Raw genomic sequence first — 12,934 nt, 5'->3', positions numbered from 1 at the left:
AATGGAGGTATTTCCACCTTTTACACATTGTTTAGGTTTTACAAAGGATCAGGAGCTCTGTATACAATACACACGTGCTTTATTATACTTCTACACAACTTTATTTGTACTGGAAATTTTCACAACACGCAAGATATCCCCCCCCCCCCCCCCCCGGTATGGCTTTGTATGAAGAAGCAAAAACAAATTAAATTGTAAAATAAGAAAAATGACGCCGTCTACTGCCCCCTTATACCACCCCCCACCCCACCCCCAAAAAAAAAAGCTTTTGGGAAAAAAAATAAATAGCAAAAAATAAAAGTGAAAAAATGTCAATTTTAATTGTAAAAGAAATACAAAAAACAAATCAAATTGTAAAAAAATTAAATAAAATGACACCGTCTACTGCCCCCCACAAAAAAAAAAAAAATAAAAAAATCTAAATAAAAACAAATTGCAACAAATAAAAGTGAAAAATTTTCAAAATTTATTTGTAAAAAAAAAAAAAAATACACCATCCATTGCCTTGCGCCCCCCCCCCCCCCCCCCCCCAACTATTATGAAAAAATAAATAAATAAAATTGTAATATAAAAATAAAGAAACTGACATTGTCCACTGCACCGAAATCGGGACTTACCAGCGAGAGTGAAATCGTGCGAGTTCAGCTTCACTCCCACAGCTCAGTGTGAACCTGGGCTAAAAGAAATATGAAGGGCTCATTCACACAGGTACTCGTGCGCACGCGCAGTGTGAATGAGTGGTTTTTTTTTAGTACGGCTGGGGACGCGGTGGGTGTAAAAACACAGCTGCAGGTCCTAATATGAAAGGTGTGGGGGGTGAGGGGCCCCCCAATGCACACATCCATGCCCCTGTCAGATTGGGACTCGCCATTGTTGCACTTTTGTTCTTCTTTATTTTCTTAACATATTGAACATTCATTTTGCGTATAGTGTGGAGGAATTGTGTGACAATTGCGTGTCATGTGGGCTGTGCAATATGTAGGTGGGGCTTTGTGTGACTTGGGTGTTGGCAGGTCCTCATGATCTCCTATCGCCCCCCCCCCGGGGGGGCCCCATAAGTTGTCTGTCCGCCCCGAGAGGACAGTAATGAAGGGGAGATGTGAGGAGATGAAAGAGGAAGTAAACACTGATGGGTTTTACTTCCTCTGTTTCCCTGCAAAGTTAAAGCATAATGGGCTACTGTGCACCACATAGTAGTCCATTATGTGTCACTTACCTGAAACCGAAGCCTGCGATGTCACCGCTGTCCCCTCTTCCACAAAGCGTCCATCTCTCTTCCGGGTATCGCCACTCCGGCGCTGTGATTGGCATGCGCGCGGGAGCTGCCACTCACGGCACGATCTCCTTTAGAAATGGCACGCTCGCCGTTTCTAAAGGAGTCTAAAGTGTGCCTGCGCCATGGACATCGGCGATCGTTTTTTTTTTTTTTTTTTTTTTTTGTAAATATCTCCTAAACCGTGGAGGTTTGGGAGATATTTCGAGCACCTACAGGTAAGATTTAATCTAGGCTCGCCTGTAGGTAAAAGTGCTTGGAACCGGTTTACAACCATTTTAATGGAGGCGGAGCTGTGAGGACAGTAATGGGGGAAGGGAGGGGGCTGAGGATGGTAAAAACCCACCCCGAATCAAGGCTGGAGCGCCCCTCCTCCATGCAGAACTTGTTCTGGCTGAGCCTTGTAGTCCCTGTGAAGACAGTTGCTTGTGTGTCACACATTGCTGTATGGGAGGTTTATCTTCTGGTTTCTGCTTTGTTCTGACAGATGAGAAGGGGAGAAGTTTCCGATGACGGGAAGGTGTTGGGGGAAGAAAAGCAGAAGATTGTTGCCAGGTGACAAAACCACAAAGAAGACCGATAGAGGCGAAGACAAGTCAGGTGGATGGAGCGCAGGGAAGAGAGGAGCCAGAAAAACTAAGAAAACCCACCAACACGGTGATGAGAGTCGGAGATGAAGTAAGTGTTGCCATCAGAGGTGGATTTTTATCAGTATGAAAAGGAAAGACCGGGTCCTAGAAGGATCTGATTTTGGGGATTTTCGGTGGGCTGCTTTGACTTTACCTTTTCTAGGAATTTGCACCACGGTCCATCCCTCTCTTTCCAGGAAGACCCCCCCACCCCCCATGGCATTCTGCTGTATTAGAGTATGGTGGACCTATTTATACAACCCATTTCATGCAAAGATAAATTTCAAAGGTAGGTGTGGCGCTATTCATGTGTTGCAACTCCTGCGTGAGTTGGAGATTAGTGCCTCACTGGCATATCTCCTCAATATAGTGACACTTTATCAAATAATTCTAGTCTGTAGTGCAAACATAACTCTCATGCAAATAAAGGAAGCAATAAATAAAACTAGTAATTAGTCCTTCAAACTTCAGAAGCGCTATAACTTCAAATGTTACATAAAAGGGTAATAATCTGTGCATCCAAGTGGCATAAAAATTCAGCAAATGCATGTGGCAGTTTTGGTTAGATTTAGCCACAAGTGCGCTTATATATACCCATTGTTTTATTACACCGGTTTTGCAAGTAAGGGGTTAATTGCTTTCACCTTCAGAGTTGCCTATGCAGGCGACATTCTGATTTTAATGTTCACAATAATGTGCATTTTAAATGTGAACAGATCCTAACCGGCTCACGTCGCTGGATTTAAGCATGGGAATGTATTTTATTATCATTAATATTTCTTTCCGATTGTTTGCATTACTTATCAACATATTGTGATATTTTTGCGATATTCCAAACATCTATGAATTCTAGCATGAATATGGTATACGATTAATGATGATTGGGTATAGTTGTTTAGCTCACCTCTTTGGACGGACATATGGGAGGACAGTGTTCAGTTTCAGGGTTCCCAGCATTGTAACATTTACCCGACCTAGCTGTGTATGGTTTACACTGATTTCCATTATTAGTTTTAGTGGTTAGGATGTAAACCTATCACAGGGTTTTATAAAGTGATATATTTAGTCTGTATCGATATTTGAAATTGTAATATGTATTTGTATGTTAACATTCCGTTAGTGCTGTGTGAGCGGTGATAATGACTTCTGTTTGTGCAGGTTTAATTTAATTTGCGGGTTCAGACAGCTGGTGTTCACACATCTTACGGATATGTTTTTTGTTCACCTCTGCTAGATGTATTGATAGACTTATACAGTGAGAGTTCGATCGTTCTCTGGTGGGAACCATTGATGATTGAGCACCTGGCACAAAAGGGTTAACACACAACACTGAGCGGTTATAAATTAGCAAGTCTTGCCGTGTGGGTCACGCCTAATGATAAAGACGGATTCACGAAACGCGTCTAGGTGTACTGCAGGGCTTGCTGCATTGGTTATCGGCTCCGGTGTCTTCCCGGGAACCACAATGGACGATCACAGCTCTCCGACAGGTGGGGAGACTAACGGAACCGACTGTACAGTGCATTATTTATTGTATGCATCTTTCAAACATTTGTTTGGAAGTGTAATGTATTAGGGGAAGGGGTTTATATTTTAAATAAAAAGCTTTACAGTTTTACACTATGAGGCTCCTTTCCCTTCCTTCTGTCAGAGTAATCATGAAAACTTTTTCAGCTGGTTACATCCTGGTGAATCAGAAGACGAAAGTGTGAGATCCCTTTTTGGTCGATCGTTTTCTGAGCTTTGGTCGGATGTTTGTTTGGCAGTGATCCCAGCCACCTAACACACATACAGAGGCTGTTGTATATTGGGAATCTGGTGAGTGCAATTCCTATAGGGAGTGGAATCACAAGGTGTGGTGATGGATGAAAGTCTAAAACATCTGATGTGTCCCACATGAACTGTCACATGCATTTGCTGAATTTTGATGCCAGTCGGATGCACAGATCAATACCCTTTTATGTAACATTTGACGTTATAGCACTGCTGAAGTTTGAAGGACTAATTACTAGTTTTTTATTGCCTTCTTTTTGACATGGTAACATTGTACTACTCTAGGGAAGTGATCAGTCATTGTTTTTTTTTTTTTTTTACACATTATGTTTGTATATAGAAATTAAATTCATTGCTATATGCAAGCATTTTACAGAATGAAATTGATTCATTCGGTTTGTTTTGTTGTGATTTGCTGTGATTGGCCCAAGTCTGTACCATGTGATCACTGTGACCATTCACAACTAGCAACACAATTATACACAATGGATGGCTTGAAAGGAAGCCATCCATTGTTTACAACTGTCACGTGACCTGCTGTGATTGGTTACAGCAGCCACATGGTGTCGACAGCGGGCAGGTACAGTGATCAGTCATCAGCTGTGTCCGGTGGATGCAGTGGTGACAGATCACGCCACTGTGCGCCCCCTGCGAGGACATCATATGAGGTTCACCTCGATCAAGGAGAGCCAGCCCCTTTCCATTGGTGGTCAGTGTGTGGAGGTGACCCCTTCCAATGGCGGTCAGTGTGTGGAGGTGACCCCTTCCAATGGCGGTCAGTGTGTGGGGGTGACCCCTTCCAATGGCGGTCAGTGTGTGGGGGTGACCCCTTCCAATGGCGGTCAGTGTGTGGGGGTGACCCCTTCCAATGGCGGTCAGTGTGTGGAGGTGACCCCTTCCAGTGGCGGTCAGTGTGTGGAGGTGACCCCTTCTAGTGGCGGTCAGTGTGTGGAGGTGACCCCTTCTAGTGGCGGTCAGTGTGTGGAGGTGACCCCTTCCAGTGGCGGTCAGTGTGTGGGGGTGACCCCTTCCAGTGGCGGTCAGTGTAAGGAGGTGACCCCTTCCAGTGGCGGTCAGTGTGTGGGGGTGACCCCTACCAATGGCGGTCAGTGTGTGGGGTAACCCCTACCAATGGCGGTCAGTGTGTGGAGGTGACCCCTTCCAGTGGCGGTCAGTGTGTGGGGGTGACCCCTACCAATGGCGGTCAGTGTGTGGGGTGACCCCTACCAATGGCGGTCAGTGTGTGGAGGTGACCCCTACCAATGGCGGTCAGTGTGTGGAGGTGACCCCTACCAATGGCGGTCAGTGTGTGGAGGTGACCCCTACCAATGGCGGTCAGTGTGTGGGGGTGATCCCTTCCAATGGTGGTCAGTGAAAGGGGGAGCTCACTCTACCTTGGCTCAACACTTGAGGAACCCCACCAACTTCAGGAGGAACCCTGGTTGGGAAGCCCTGTCCTAGGGAGTATGGAGGTGGGATTGGTCCAATGAAAGGCTTGGTGGAGGAAAGGCAGGATGAGTATGTGCAGCTGAAGGAAGCAAAGGGAAGAGGAATATGTGCAGTTGCAGAGAGCAGTGGGAGAATGAGTATATGCGGCTGGAGGGAGCAAGGGGAGGAACACCACCTGCACACTGGGGATGGATAAAGACTCTCGCTTGTGTGAAGTCTCTTTTATAAAGAAGATGTTCTCCTTTTTGAATGAAACCTTTCCCGCACTCTGAACAGCAAAATAGCCTATGAAGCCCGAACATTCACAAGAGGCTTCTCACCGGTGTGAACTATGAGCTCTCTTTGTTATTGGCATGTGTGGTGTCATCAAATCAATCATTGCTGGGACACTGTCCTTCAATGTACTCCCCTCCATTTCCCACAGAACCTTTTTAATTCAGCACTACAAAAATGAAAGAATGTAAATCTTAAAAAAATTGATACTCATAACAAAGCAAAAAAGGGTATTGAATTGAGGCGAATAAAGTATTAAAGCTGATTTCCAGGTATGGCAGTTTAAAATGTGTAGCCAGGTGTTATAGAGGAGACAGGATTGCCTTTTATTCTTCTCCCCCTCTACTAAGATAATGATGATATCCTGCACCATTCTCCAGATAGCAGGGGGAGAGCTAAAGCCAAGCAAGCCCATAGAGTTCTAGGCAGAGAGCTGAGAATACTGGGGGTTGTGGTGTGATATGTTGGCCATATAATAGTTATACTACAGATCCCAATGCGCAGTATGAGTAATGGAGGAAGAATTTTTAATAAAGCTCTCTCCTAGCACGAGGGAGTTAGAGGGGAGAGGATCTCTGGATATTTCCCTGCCAGCTGGAGACTATACCAGCGAGATCCAAGCCTGTGACTAGGAGTGAGGGCACCCGGGGGGGCAGAGCAAACACGGCCCACATCACAGCACCTGCACTGCTGTCAGAGGAAGACTGGAGCATCCACTCACCCTCTGCTTCCCACCGCTAAACATCGCTTCTGGGGAAGAGACTGAGGGGGGCCCCCCATTCTACAGCACAGCTCCCAACTGTCCCTGATTTTGAGGGACTGTCCCTGGTTTTGAACAAAGTCCCTCTGTCCTTCTTTCCTTCTTTCCTCCTCATTTGTCCCTCATTTTGGTCTTATCTCTATAGTTGTATATAAAATTCACTTTTTAACTTTTCTAAAAGTGTTTCCCAGTGCTAAACCTTTTCATCCAGTTTATAAATTGTTGCCATAGCAGTGGTAAAAAAAGCACTTGTGGGTTTAACCAATCCTTATTTATTTTTTTAAATTCTCCTTTAAGTGTGTCAAGGGGTGTGTCCTATGCCTACATACTTTTGTTAATAGGTGCCCCTCGTTCTCATGTCAAAATGTTGGGCGATATGTCTAAAGTGAGAGGTCACCACTGCATTCTGGGGACTGGCAAGAGGTCTATTTGCCCATTGCTGATACTGCTAGAACGGGCCTGAGCCACTGAGAGCGGGATGCTAAGTGTACCCAATCCATACCGCACCCACAATGCACTCTGGACCACACTTATACCAACACTCTATACTCCAAGCCAGTGCGTGACTATTTCATGTCCTAGGCAAGACAAACGTCACCCTTGTCGCCCCCTCGGTGAGCAGACTCACCGGGTCAGCAGAACTTTTTCTCCATCCTGAGACATGGTGCCCACCTCCTCCACCCTCCAGCTGTCCTCTGACTCCTGGGAGTCGGCTCGGTGTCCCCCTCCTCACAGGCTGAGCTGCTGCTGACCTCCTCTGCAGCAGTCATGATGGATGTACTCCACGGCTGCTGCTTTCTCTGGAGTCAGTCAGTGCCCCAGCCCTGTGTATTTTGGCGGTCTTCAGCCACTCGTGTTCCTCAGTCAGGCTGATAGTGAAGTCAGCGGCCATGGCTGCGCCCCCCTGCCTAGCGGCAGCTCCAATCCTGCCTATACTGCATCTGAACCACATCTACCTTGCACCTGTGCCAAGACTATACTAGGCCTATACAGCATGCAAGTTAACTGGGACTGTCATCAAGTGCACTGACACTCTTAAAGGGCCCCAATGATTGCTGCCAGAAGAACATCTCAATGGACTGCCCCTCCTGTAATAATTATTCTAAAAGCCCCCTTTGTTCCCCTGTACCCTCCGCTACCATCCTCCTTTTCTTTGGGACAGTGCATACCCAGTTGGTCTAGGACTAGTGTTACCTCCATAAATGTGCTCTTGCGGTATAGGTCCAGCACTTTTCTTTGATGAAGAGCTACTATTGGGTACTAAGTATGACTTTTCATGAATTCGCGTGCTATTGTATGTTTGTGCCAGGGGGGCGCTGAGGTCAAGGCAAAGTGCTGATTGGATTTCCATTGAAATGTTGTGGTGGGATTTGAAATGGGCAGTTCATGCAGGAAAACTCCCAAATATCTTGCAACTGAAGGAATTTTGAATTGAAAAGTGATCAATAATTTTACTGAGTCAATTAAATATTTGATCAGATGATGAGATTACATGGTGAAAACAGAGATGCAATCAATACTTGTGTAGCACCCTCTAGTGTGCTGGAATGGGTTTATTGTTAATGTAGGAAAATTTGGCCTGGCTAAGAGCCAGGCCTGAGTTGGATCTGGGTCAGGGCTGAGTGACTCAGGGAGGCTGGATTACTCAGCAAGCAGCACCTCTGGTAACGCCCCCTGCTCTCTGGAACCTTGGAGAAGCTTCCAGAAGTAGAGGTTGGAGTCTAGGAGGAGCTGCTTGGAGTATTGATGAGGGCCACAGCCAGGGGCGTTGTTAGGCCTGCAAAAGATCTGGAGCTAGAGCCCATAGCAGCGTTCACCAACCTTTTTTGCAGGCCCGCCGGGGGGGGGGGGACACGCGGGTGGTAAGCAATTTTTCCCAGGCAATGGCTGGTGTTAGCACTTCCATCATCATGGCACCATGGATGATATGGTGTCGGGGTGATTGAAGCGCCTTGTTTCTATTGTTACAGTCTAATATATAATGAAGAGGTTCAACTCATCATAATGCATAATCAGTGGAAGCCCTCGGCGTGTCACTTGCCACATCTCCTGTCACCAGATGCAGCGTCACTTGCCACTGTCGCCTGTCACCAAATGTGGATTGTCATTTGCCACTTTCACCTGGCAGCAGATGCGGATTGTCACTTGCCACCTCTCCTGCCACCATTTGCAGATTGTCACTTGCCACGTCACTGGCCACCAGATGTGGGTTGTCACTTGCCAACTGATGTGGATTGTCACTTGCCATGCCAGCCAGTGCCACCAAATGTGCATTGATGCTGCATTGGTGGCAGGCTGGCAGCACTGGTACATTTTTTAAGGGCAGGAGAGCAGTGATGCGGGGCAGGCAGTGAGAGATGTAATCTCGCTGCTCCCCGCCGCACCTCCAACATTGAAGCAAGGGGCTCTGGCTGCAAAGTGGAGCTCCACCGATGACCGGAAGCACATGACCTGATGTGTGGCGGACAGTGAGAGGTGATGTCATCTCTCTGCTCCCCGGCGCGCCGCGCTCCCACATTGAAGAGGCCCGGCTGTGAAGAGCGCTGATGTGGAGCAGACGGACAGAGATGTCATCTCTGCTTGTCTGCCCGCTCACCTCTCTCTTCTCCTCCACCTTTCTCATGTAGCCAGCCCGCCCACCGCAGCAGCCGTGACCCGCTGTTTAGGCAGAGGCCCTGCGGCAAGAGACTCAGGGCTATGGTCCCCAGATTCGGGGCTATAGCCCCATTAGCCACCCCCCTAGCGATGCCTCTGGCCTCAGCCAATCCCCAGCAAAATGGGCTGGCAGGGGCCAGGAACCTCATAAATATTAATGGGTCATGCCAGCAGGGGCAGTCGGGTGGAAGATGGAGTGCTGAGGAGGCTGTCAGTGGCTTTTGAGGGTGCCCCCTAGTCTAGGGGGGGTCACCTGGGGCTCAGGTGCTGGAGAAACCCTCTACAACTCACGGAGGAAATCCTTCCTGGAGGCACGGGAGCAAGGAGAGGATGGCAGGAGAGAGTCGGCACATCCAGGAGAGTCAGCCAGATGGGCTTGTGAGTGAGCAGACTGGGAAGAAGGACTGTGGAGAAGTAGCCAGGGGGGGCTAGTAAAAATGGAAGGAGGGTTGGCAGGGCCTGAAGAGGTGGTGCTGGGACCAGTGACCACAGGGGGGGAGGGTAGTAATTGTGTTTGTGGTGTCACTCTACATTCCACAAGTATAGAGGCTGCGAGTCCCTGCCTGTAATGGGCAATTTCTATAGACTTTTACAGAGCGACACTGCTGATGATTTTGTAAGCAAGTTCTGGAGGAAGGAAATGAGCTGTATATAGGACTGTATCTACTAGGAGTTGTCCAGGAAGTTTGCTTTGAAGTCAAGTGGGCATCCCATAATTTCCCCATCCAAGTTATTATTTCCTCAATAAAATAACAAAACAAAGTGCTGGACTGTTTTCGGACTCTGGGAACCTGTGAAAATTTGGTGTGCCTGGCTGTGCAGAGTTGGGAAGTCCCAGTTCATCTTCATCTCCTATGTGGGGTGTGCTACACTTATGATCCTAAGCTACAATTGTATCTTAGCTAGGGATCGACCGATATCGTTTTTTTCGGTGCCGAACCGATATTTCGTCCACCTCTCCTGCCGATAGCCGTTATTTCTTGCCGTTATTTTGTACATTTTTTAAAAAATATTTTTTACACTGTCATTTTACTTTTTTTTTTATCACTTTTATTGCTGTCACAAGGAATGTAAACATCCCTTGTGACACTAATAGGCAGTGAGAGGTACTCTTTATGGAGAGAATTTTAAAAAAGGATGCTCGCCTTCATCCCGGTCATTGGTTATAAAAAAAAAAAGGAGGAGAAGTGGGACTTTAAATGAAGCACACAGCAGCACAACGCAGGTCAAGTGACCAAAATTCATTTATTTGGTATAATCCATGGTGTGTAAAAAACATTTCGGGCATCCAACCTCTAAAATGCTGTGGGCATCAAGCCTCTATATAATAAACCATGGATTGATTATACATAAGATACACATAAGTTGCACAATAAGTCATGATCCGTTGTCACACAGAAGGCAAAGATAACAATTAGGGCTGCAACTAACGATTATTTTCATAATCGATTAGTTGGCCGATTATTGTTTCGATGAATCGATTAATCGGTTATAACCTTAAAAAAAAGTGTGGCTATAATTTAGTCAATATGTAAAGTTTTTAAAAAAGGCAATTTATTCTTAAATATCTCTATGCAGTGGTAAATATAAATAACCAACCATATGGTTAGGGAGCAAAATATCTAATCCACTGAGTATAACAGACAGAAGAGATATACTGTATATACTGTTAGAGGAGATATACTGTTAGAGAAGAGATATACTGTACATACTATTAAAGGGTGAATCTGATAAATATTTTCAGACTCAGGGATCAAATGTCTTCCTTCAAAAAAAAAATTTCATTTTAAGAACGTTCGTTCGATTTTCTAATCGTTAGTGGGGTCAAGTCGAGGTTCATTTTCAACCACAGTGACGGGAACATTTGGAAATAGAAAACTTCTTGGTCAAAGGAATTTTCAGACAGTGGATGTGATTTTCGTTCAGAAATTACATTCCTTTTAAAAACAGAATGTTAAAAACAAGTGAAAATTTCAAACAACATTCTTTCATTCAGCAAATGTACAAAGATTTTTTGTCTGAATATTCTCGTCTGAAAATTGATCCATGTGGACAGCATAAGGCTCAGTACACACCTTTTGATCTGTTTCTGCTGTGCGTTTTGATTTTTGCACACGTGATTTTGCGGCGATTTGCGTTTTTTTGGCCAATTTGTTGTTGGGCAGATTAAAAAACACAAATTGCTGCAAAAATGCATTAAATGCTTTTCTGCAGCTTCTCCATTGAAGTATATTGAACCAAAAGAGCACCGTTTTTGCGTTAAAAAAAAGTCCCTGACCCTTTCCAAATACGCAGCAGCTGAAAAAAGCATAGATGTCAACGTGTCCCATAGGAAACCATGTAAATGAAGTGTAGTGCGCTTCTGCAAAAAAGCACCAAAAAACACATAGTTGTGAACGAGGTCTAAGACGTTTAGTAACATAATGGGGTTAAAAAAACAAAAATTAGCCCTTTATAGTAAAAAAGAAAAAAAAAGCAGATAATTACTACTGTAAGGGGTTCATTTTTTACTGTAGAACTGTGAAAGTAACATCTACAGTAGCGATTATTTGCTCTTTTTGTACTATAAAGGGCTTGTTTTAGTTTTTTTTAACCCCATTATGTCACTGGCCGATTAACCGATTATGAAAATAGTAATCGATTAATTTCATAATCGATTAGTTGTCGATTAATCGATTAGTTGTTTCAGCCCTAATAACAATCAACATACATGTGTACAATTGTTACTGTGATTAGACCCAAAGAGAGCCATGAAAATTAGGACAAATAATGCAAATAATAAAAAGGATTTAATGCCATGACAGATACTTATGGAGGTAAATGGAATCATTGAAATCTTGGTATTCCATGATTCTTCACACATCATGGAATACCAAGATTTAATGCTTCCATTCACCTCCATAAGTATCTACAAAGGGTTAAAAGGGTTAAAATAAAGAAATGTAAACTGCCTGTTATCCAGTGTGTGTTGTTTGGAATTCCATATCATAATATTATTGAATACTTGCATACCATTGCATGCATTTGAAGAGTTAATATATTAGAATCCAAAGCAAAGCAATAGAATGCTAATTGGCATTCACCTATTTTCAGCATACGCTGCTTTGGCTAATGGGCTAAGAGTCATTTGCCTTTTTTTCACCAATTCAGTCTTTTAGTACCTCTCTGTGGGATTTGAACCCATGAGTCCTTCAAAGCCTGAGTTTTTCAAGGTAGTGCTGACCACTAGCCTATTGGACGTAGCACAATCATACATACAGAATACATTGTTTCTTCTCCCCGAGTCGTCTCTCCTGCCACCGCCGCCGCTGTCTTCTCCCACTGCTATGTTCTTCCGCGCAGCCGGTTACCCGCTAATAAAAAAAAAAAAAAGCCGCTCTTCTTCTGTGGCTATCTGATAACATCACCCGGAGTGCCCGCTCCATGGCTATGTAAGAGACGCCACACAGTGGGTGACAACACAGCGGAGGAAGACCTTATTAGCGGCTAACCGGCGGTGTGGAAGAACACAGCAGATGGAGAAGACGGCGATTAAAAAGTGATCTTGCGGCGAATCCGCTGCAGAGACCACTTTTATCCTGTACCAGCCTGCCGGGTGAACACGGCGATACCGGGGTTATGCCCGCTAGCTGCTGCCATAACGATATCCGTCCTCAAAGTGAGGACGTACATCGGCATGCGGCGGTCCAGAAGTGGTTAAAGGGATTGTAAACGCAGAAAGTTTTATTTTAATGCATGCCTCACCAGCACCCCCTAATTACTTACCTGAGCCCCATCCCTCTCCAGCGATGTCCACGAATGTCTAAGCTGTCCGGGACTCTCCTCCTTATTGGCTGAGACACAGCAGCGGCGCCATTGGCTCCTACAGCTGTCAGTCAGCCAATTAGGGGAGAGGGGGGCGAGGCCGGGCCAGGGCTCCGTGTATGAATGGACACAGGGAGCTGTAACTCAGTTTGGGTGCCCCCCATAGGAAGCTGCTGTGGGGGCACTGAACAGGAGGGAGGGGCCAGGAGCAGTGAAGAGGGACCTGAGAAGAGGAGGATCCGGGCTGCCCTGTGCAAAACCAACTGTACAGAGAAGTAGAACATGTTTGTTGTTATTAAAAAAAAAAAAAAACGGGAG

The 12,934-nt window shown here is 45.5% G+C and overlaps 1 long non-coding RNA gene across 2 annotated transcripts in view; it reads left to right on the top strand.

Annotated features, from left to right (window-relative positions):
• LOC141133584 (uncharacterized) overlaps nucleotides 1-12,934 on the top strand; it is a 123,840-nt gene that overhangs the window by 73,034 nt on the left and 37,872 nt on the right. For both annotated transcript variants that reach the window (XR_012243098.1, XR_012243097.1), the window contains exon 4: nucleotides 1,761-1,951. This is a non-coding gene — a long non-coding RNA (uncharacterized lncRNA). The remainder of the gene's footprint in view (nucleotides 1-1,760; nucleotides 1,952-12,934) is intronic.

This window comes from Aquarana catesbeiana, linkage group LG03 (genome assembly GCF_042186555.1).
Source record: "Aquarana catesbeiana isolate 2022-GZ linkage group LG03, ASM4218655v1, whole genome shotgun sequence".
In the NCBI taxonomy this organism is placed as follows: domain Eukaryota; kingdom Metazoa; phylum Chordata; class Amphibia; order Anura; family Ranidae; genus Aquarana; species Aquarana catesbeiana.
Note: the sequence above shows the minus strand (reverse complement) of the source record. Positions and strands in the feature narration are given on the sequence as shown.